The following is an 8,582-nucleotide window of genomic DNA, read 5'->3' as shown; positions in this document are numbered from 1 at the left end:
CATGTATTAAATATATAGCTCAAAACATATCAACATATAATTGAAACAATATGGTTTTGTCAAATATCAGCTTAAAAATATTCTGTAATTAAAAGGTAAAATTAGAATCAATTCTTAAGATAAGCTGGGATGTGCTTTTTATTTTCTTGAAAGCTTATTTTTTAGTTTCTGTTGAATGTATTCTTTGCTATAAAGTAAGAAAAAATGGCTCAAATGTCAAAATGAAAACAAATATAGTTTTAATATATTACTTATGATATAGGAGGATTATGAAATATGGGAGCCCAAGTTGCCTAAAGACTACAAAGAAATCATCCATGCGTCAAAAACTCCGAAGCTCCGTGACACTAGCGAAGTAAAAAAGAATCTCTACCACATGTTCTCTAAGGGAATCCTGCTTGAAGATGGCAAAGTGGTAACCAACTCTCTCTCAATATCGTTTCTCAATTCTCTTAAACAAAGTGGATATCTAAATACTAGTTTAACAGTCTCAATGGATAGATGTTCAAAATTCATACATGCATTTACACATGATAAAGTTTGGGTTCAATTCAGTACTTTGTTTCATATGTAGTTTTTTTCACTTGGCTGTAATGGAGAAAGAAATGAAATGATATCGGAAAGAACGTTTTTGTACAAAAACCGTATGTCACAAAAATGGCGACATGTTCATGATTCAAGGTTCGTATCTCTTTCTGTGTGTTTTTTTGTTTAAAAACATGTCCTGTTTACTCCTAGTTCACATGCAAAATTGCGGTTTTTATATTTGTGCAACTGTGTATCATTTTATATAAATTATTGGACTTCAAATTGCTATGAAGAACATGAAAGTAGATAGAAGAATGTAAGTGTGTGTGGTCTTTTTGGGAGTCTGCAGGTTTCTGAAAGCAGCTAAGATGTATGATGCCTCAAAGCTAAAGATCCAAATCAAGATAACAACTCGGTTTTTATCTCCCGGCATCAATTATGGGGCTTATATCATCTTCAAAATTTGTGATACAAGAAAATTTTCAAGTAAACCAAGGTATGTGAACCTAAAGTACACAAAGGGGAGCGAGAACTTACATGCATATTTTGCAACATGGAGAGACGACAAGTGGATGATGACTGAATTGTGCCGATTTTTATGTCACAAGAAAGATACTCATTTTGAGGTTCTGCTTGAAAGCTTTTCACAATACTATTGTGGATACGGTCCCATCTATATTGAAGGCATTGAATTTCGAGTCATTGACAATGTAAGTATTAAAAATACCTTATAGCTAGCTTCCTTCCTAGCTCTTTATGTATTAAAGCATATGTACAATGGGACATGTATATTTGTAACAGTTTTATAACATGTGTTTTTATTTCATACAAACAGATAAAAAATGAAGACACGGACAAAGTCCGACAAATTCTAAAATCAAACACAAACAACGAACAGGTAAGTGGCTCTCAGAAAATGCTAAAGAGCTTTTATTATGATAAAAAGTTATATATGCCATCTAATATTATAACCATTTGATGAACAGTTATCACCCCTAAACGAAGTCAGTGGAAAGAAACATCTTATGCTTTCAGCAAAGGAAGTCTTGTACGACTCGTCTAACACGAAGCATTTTCATTTGCAATCCTCATCCGAGTCAAGGTTTGCTTTTTAAGCAAATTAATTATGGCTTTTAATTCTAATTGTTTATATATATATACACGGAATATAACTTTACTATGATGTATCACCATACGTGCAGATTTCAAGAGGTGATTGAACTCTTACCACGACAAGTATTTCGTATCAATTGCAAAATTCAAAGTCAAATGTTGTCACAAGATGCAGAATATTTGTGTTACCTTGTTTTCAAGCTTTCGGAAAAATGTCATGGGCTGCATTGTCCAGTGAAAGTTCGAAATCTACTCCACCGAAACAACAAACAGGCTGAAATTATTTATTTTAGATCCCCAGAAGCATGGAATTTACATGAAAACAATAGTGTCCCAGAACAAAGGGAAGATGGATGGATGGAGGTTAAAGTTTGGAAATTCAACTCAAGTCATCAACTTAAAAATGATTGTATTCCGGTGAATCTAAAGCTCATAGCTTATGAGGGAACTATGTATGGCCTTATTCTTTGTGGGCTTGAGTTTTGGCCTATGTAACTTTCTATCTTTTTTTTTTTACTTTTAGAGTTTTAGTATTTGCATAACTTCTTGTTGCATGTAAAGGCTCATTTCCGTGTAGTACTGAAAACTTCATTCAAAAGTCAATTTACTACAACAGTAGAATGTTAATTGTTATGTGACACACCAGAAATCATACCCATATGGTTTTATACAACCCATATGATGATTCGATTTGAATACAAGGATTATTGGTTTCTCATTTTATTATATTCATAAAGAGGAATACAACCATTATATAGGAGATTACAAAGCTCTTGATTTAGAAATAACAATAATATGTGGCTGTCATTTTTAAGAAAGGAAACCGAATATCTTGTTTTGATGAAGAAGATGCAATTGTTCCACCAATCATGCTGATCCAATATTTTTCAATCCTTTCCTTTTAACACTCCCCCTCAAGTTGAACGGTAGGATTTCCGAAGTTCAACTTGCTCAAACAGTGGTGTAGTTTTTTTTCATTAACAGCCTTTGTTAAGATATCAACAAGTTGGTCTTCCGATCGGACAAACGGAAGTGAAATGATTTGTGCTTCCAATTTTTCTTTAATGAAATGTCGATCCACTTCTATATGTTTTGTTCGATCATGTTGTACCGGGTTTTCTGAAATCTGAATGGCTGCTTTATTATCGCTCCAAATTTTGCTCGTTCCTTGTGGAGGATATCCTATCTCTGTCAGGAGCCTTCGGACCCAAAGGACCTCAGTTAGCCCTCTTGCGATTCCTCGAAATTCAGCTTCTGCACTTGAAAGGGCAACCACCTTTTGTTTCTTGCTTCTCCACGTAACGAGATTCCCACCAACCATGGTGAAATAGCCAGCCGTGGATCTGCGGTCACTTCTATCTCCTGCCCAATCTGCATCAGTGTATATTTGAGTTTCTAGATCTCCATTTGGTTTGAACAAGATCCCGTGCCCTGCTGTCCCCTTGAGATACCTTATAATTCTTAAGACTGCTTCCATGTGAGCTTCCTGGGGTTGATGCATAAATTGACTGACTGCTCCCACAGCATACGCTATATCAGGTCGGGTGTGGGATAGATAAATTAGTTTCCCCACAAGTCGTTGGTATCTTCCTTTGTCGGTTAGACATGCTTTTTCTTCCATGAATAATTTTTGGTTTGGAATCATCGGAGTGCTTGTCGGTTTGCAATCAACCATGCCAGTTTCAGCTAATAGATCAAGAACATACTTTTTCTGGTACATGAAGATTCCATGTTTTGATCTCAGAACTTCAATCCCAAGGAAATATTTGAGTCTCCCTAGGTCTTTCATCTCAAATTCTGTGAACAAGTTTTCTTTTAGTTTAGACATTTCTTCATTATCATCCCCTGTAATAATCATATCGTCAACATAGATTATTAGACAAGTTGTGAGGTTGCCTCTTCTTTTGAAAAACAATGTATGATCTGAGTTACTCTGTGTGAACCCATTACTTTTCATGGCTAGCGTGAATTTACCAAACCATGCTCTAGGTGATTGCTTCAAACCGTAGAGTGATTTTTTTAGAAGACACACTTCTCCTTTCCTGAAATCCTTTGTGAATCCGTGGGGAGCTTCCATATAAACTTCTTCTTTTAGTTCCCCGTGTAAAAACGCATTTTTTACATCAAACTGATATAAGGGCCATTCTTTATTTGCTGCTATAGAACAAAGAACCCTGACTGTATTGATCTTTGCAACTGGGGAAAAAGTTTCAGAGTAATCAACTCCGTATGTTTGTGTATAGCCTTTAGCTACCAGTCTTGCTTTGTATCTTTCAATCTTTCCATCAGGCTTGTATTTAATTGTAAACACCCAACGACAACCGACAGTTTTAGTTCCGGGTGGAAGAACACATTTCTCCCATGTTTTGTTTTTTTCAAGAGCTTTCATTTCTTCCTCCATTGCATCTTTCCAATGTCTTGACTTTAAAGCTTGTTCTGTATTCGTAGGGATCTCATCAAAGCATATTGATGCAGCAAAAGCTTTGGCCTCTTCGGATAGTTTTCCTTTGGCTATGTTAGCCATCGGATATCTACTCCCTCTAGACTTCTTTTCTGGGGAGTATCTCTTTGGTGGGACTCCCCGATTTGCTCTTGGCGGCAGTACATACGTTTCTGTTGTTTCCTCTTGTGGAGGAGAATTGTCCTGTGAGTTTTCCTGCACATTTTCATTGTTTTCATGGTCTTCTTGTGTAGTACCCATCTCTTGTTCCTGTACATTCTCATCTTGCCTTGATGTGTCAGTTTCAACCAAATTAGGTATAGGCGGATAACAAGTATTACTTACCTCGGATATCAGGTTGGGAGCAGTTGGGGTGGCACTGACGTTTGGATCTTCAGATTGTGACTCAACTGGGGTATATGTAACATACTTTAACCAACTCAGTGTGTCAAGATCCTCCATCCCCCCCGGACTACTGTGTTGGGAGGCATAGCAGTATTCAGTTTCAAGGAAATCACAGTTCATTGTTGTGAACATGTGACGGGTTTTTGGGTTGTAACATCGGTATCCTTTCTGATTTATTCCATATCCAACGAAGACACATTTTTCAGCACATGGACCGAGTTTATCTCTGTGTGGTTTGGGAATGTGAGCAAAGACGGTGCATCCAAAGATTCGTGGTTCAAGAGTGAGAACAGAGAGGGGGTTGGTGTGTTCGGTGAGAACTTGTAATGGGGTTTTTGATTTTAGAATATGAGTGGGAAGCTGATTAATGAGATACGCAGCCGTAGCAAGCGCTTCTGGCCAAAAAGACTTTGGAACCTGGGATTCTATTAGAAGGGCTCGAGTTATCTCTAGTAGAATACGGTTTTTCCGTTCAGCTACACCATTTTGTTCTGGACTATGGGGACAGGTAGTTTGGTGAATTATTCCTTTGTTTTGGAAAAAACCTTTCATCTTAGAGTTAACAAATTCTCCCCCATTGTCAGATCTAAAAACCTGAATGTTTTTACGAAATTGAGTTTGGATCATGGTGTAGAAAGTGATGAATTTATCAAGGACTTCTGATTTATGTTTTAACAAATACACCCATGTCATTCGAGTGCAATCATCCACGAATATAACAAAAAAACGAAAGTCCTGACCCCCAAGAATTGGAGCAAGGCCCCATACATCTGAGTGGATTAATGAAAAAGGTGAGTCCACCCTTGTACTATTAAGTTTGAATGTTTTACGATGACTTTTGGCTAACACGCAAGTTTCACAGAATGACTTACAATTAGAAGGAAATAACTTAGGAAACAAGATATGTAAATAACTCATAGATGGATGCCCGAGTCTTCGATGCCACAGCCATGCCTCTCGTTCTATTGTCCCATGAGAAAGCATTACAGCACCATTTTGAGTCACCTCATCTACGTAATACAATCCTTGCCTTTCAGTGCCACGCCCAATTATCGCTCCCGTCCGGATATCCTGCAAGATGCAAAAAGTGGGCTGCATAAGGACGGAGCAGTTTAACTCCTTTGTAACATGGCTTATTGACAGGAGTTTGTGTGATAGGGCAGGTACATAAAGACAATTTGAGAGTTTAAGTGTCGGTGAAATTTCAATAGTTCCCCCGTTTTTTACAATCATCGTTTCCCCATTAGCCGCTGTTATACACGACTTTGTTGGTTTGGTTGAGGTGGCGAAATCTGATAAATCATAGGTCATGGTATCGGTTGCTCCGCAATCAAATATCCATGACACTTCGGATTTCTGATTATTATTGTGGGCCATATTTGCCATACCACCTACAATGGGTTTCTTTTTGCAATTTTTGTAACTTGCTTTTATAAAGCTAGTAAATGAGGTAGATTGCCAATTTTTGAAAACTATGGGGTTTGTTTTAAAATTTCCAAACAAATAAGATGGGGGTTTTGAGACTTTTTGTCTTTCACCCCCTGTACCTATATCCATCGAAAAACCCTCTTCTCCATCTTCATCAGAGACCGCCGCCGCTGCTATCCCACCAAATCCGGTGGTGTTTTTCCGATCGCCATGATTTTTCCGGTCGCCACTAGTATCGACGTTCTTCTTTTGAGTAGATGCTTTGCGTTTTTCTGGTTCGGAGTTCAAGGTGCCTTTTTTGTGGCCATCGGCCCACCAGTCGGGGTAGCCGACGATACGAAAGCACTGCTCTTTCGTGTGTCTGGTCATTCCGCAGTGGTCACACTTCAGGTGTGTTTTATCGTCCTTACCGGCTTTCCTTGATTCCGATCGGCGACCTTTAGTTACGAGACCCAACCCTTCTGTTTCGATGGCACTTAAACCGACCGCTATGCCTTGTGATTCGCTGGTGGTTGCTCCCAGAATGTTCTGGTGAGCGGTTTCTTTATGAACCACGGCATAGGCCGCCTCTACAGACGGAAGGGGGTCCAACCGGAGTATTTCCCGTTTAATGGGTTCGTACCTCCGGTCGAGGGCATTTAGAAACTGGAAAAGTTTCTGTTCTGATCGGATTCTTGCGTAGGTCTTGATGTCTTCAGGGCATTTCATGGGATTTGGATCGATTCTATCGATCTCTCCCCATACCCCTTGTAACACAATCCAGAAGTCTTCAAGGGGTCTGTCATTTTGCTTGATGTCATTAGCTTTGACATGAAGGTTGAAAGTTTGTAACTTGTCTCGTCCGCTACTGTAGGTGACCACCAGAGCATCCCACAGCATTTTCGCGGTAGGATACTCGGTTAGGTTGCCTGCGAGTATTGGCTCGATATTCTGAATGAGCCAAGAAAATACTATGAGATCTTCTTGTTCCCATTTCTCATAATCTTCACTTGTCGGTTTTGGGGGATCTGAATTCAGGTGTGACAACAGGGCTTTGGATCTTCCGCCTATGGCAACTCGGATCATACGGGTCCATAGTCCGTAGTTCTGGTTGTTCAGCTTGAGGTTAATCTGGAGATTATCGGATAGTTTTGGATTTTGAGGCTGTTGGTTGAGATTGTTTCTTAGCAGATTCTTGATTTGAAGTGACAAATCAGAACCTTCGTTGCCGTCTCCGGACATGGTGGCTTGGGTTTATTGATTTGGGGCTGAAAAAAAAAATCAATCGGTATGTGATGAGCAAACCTGCTCTGATACCATGATTCGATTTGAATACAAGGATTATTGGTTTCTCATTTTATTATATTCATAAAGAGGAATACAACCATTATATAGGAGATTACAAAGCTCTTGATTTAGAAATAACAATAATATGTGGCTGTCATTTTTAAGAAAGGAAACCGAATATCTTGTTTTGATGAAGAAGATGCAATTGTTCCACCAATCATGCTGATCCAATATTTTTCAATCCTTTCCTTTTAACATATGAGTCATACGGTCGGTACCTAGTCATACAGCCCGTACGGCGCCCAGATCTGTCCAGATTATGTTTCATTAGTCAGGAGCTGCCAACACATTCTATGACTAGCCATTTTCTGGTTATTGGTTAGGTTCATATAAGCGGGTTACCTTCAACGAGAGGTATAAACATTTTTAAGCGCAGGATTTGGTTAAAATTATGAGGTAGTTAGTATTGTGTGTTGAATGGGTTGAGTTCACGTCACGGTAATGCATAATATTTAGTCAAGTGAGTGTTAAAGTAAGCTCGACTCTAAGATGAGAATGAGATGGATATAAAGTCATTGAATAGATATGGTTTTATAAGAATATGAATAAGGCCGAAAGAGTGAGAAGTTGGGATGACATAACGAGTGTCTGCTTTAAGAGAACATGGGTGAAGCATAATGGTGCCCCCATGTACCCTTTCGTCGAAGCTTCACCACTAAGAGAAAGGCCAAGATGACTCGTTAAATTCTAAATTGGATAATCAATTCAACTATTCAAGATTTTGACTTAGATTTTGCCAAATATTGTCCTCCATGCTTCCAACAGTAACTTAATATTTCTACGATCTCAAAAGGAGTTGAATATAATCCAAACGAAATTGCAATAATAAAGTCCTCAACTAGTAATAAGATTAAAATCTCAAAACAATTACTAATAATTATTTTCCAATCACAAGTTCATTCTCCCAAAGTCAACGCGGAGACTTTTGAAACAAATGGTACATACTTTACTTATCCAAAATAAAAACACAAGATTAGCAACACTTACTACCTTAAATAGACATACAAAATTAACAGCAATTATTGAAGATCATGACATTAAAATCCAAAAAAACACACAATCATTTGTTGTCAACATGATTAGCATCTCCTTCCGAAGCAGGGGTGGTACCAGTCACTTTAACGGTCTCAACCGTTGACTTTTTGGCACGACGATCCACATCTTGGATTGATGGAGGCTTGTTTTGTTCTTGATCAATGGATCGTTGGAACGATACCGGCTTGTTGTTACGGATATTACTGTTGGAGTTAGAGGCTGAAGAGCCAGGTTTCCATGTGGCTGAGAAAGATGGAGGTCCAGACATTGTGAAAGATATGTTGGATGTGATTTCAAAGTGGTCTAT

Source organism: Bidens hawaiensis, unplaced genomic scaffold (assembly GCF_021521415.1).
Source record: "Bidens hawaiensis isolate Kalapana, Puna unplaced genomic scaffold, B.hawaiensis_p1.1 tig00006258_1, whole genome shotgun sequence".
Lineage (NCBI taxonomy): Eukaryota > Viridiplantae > Streptophyta > Magnoliopsida > Asterales > Asteraceae > Bidens > Bidens hawaiensis.
Note: the sequence above shows the minus strand (reverse complement) of the source record.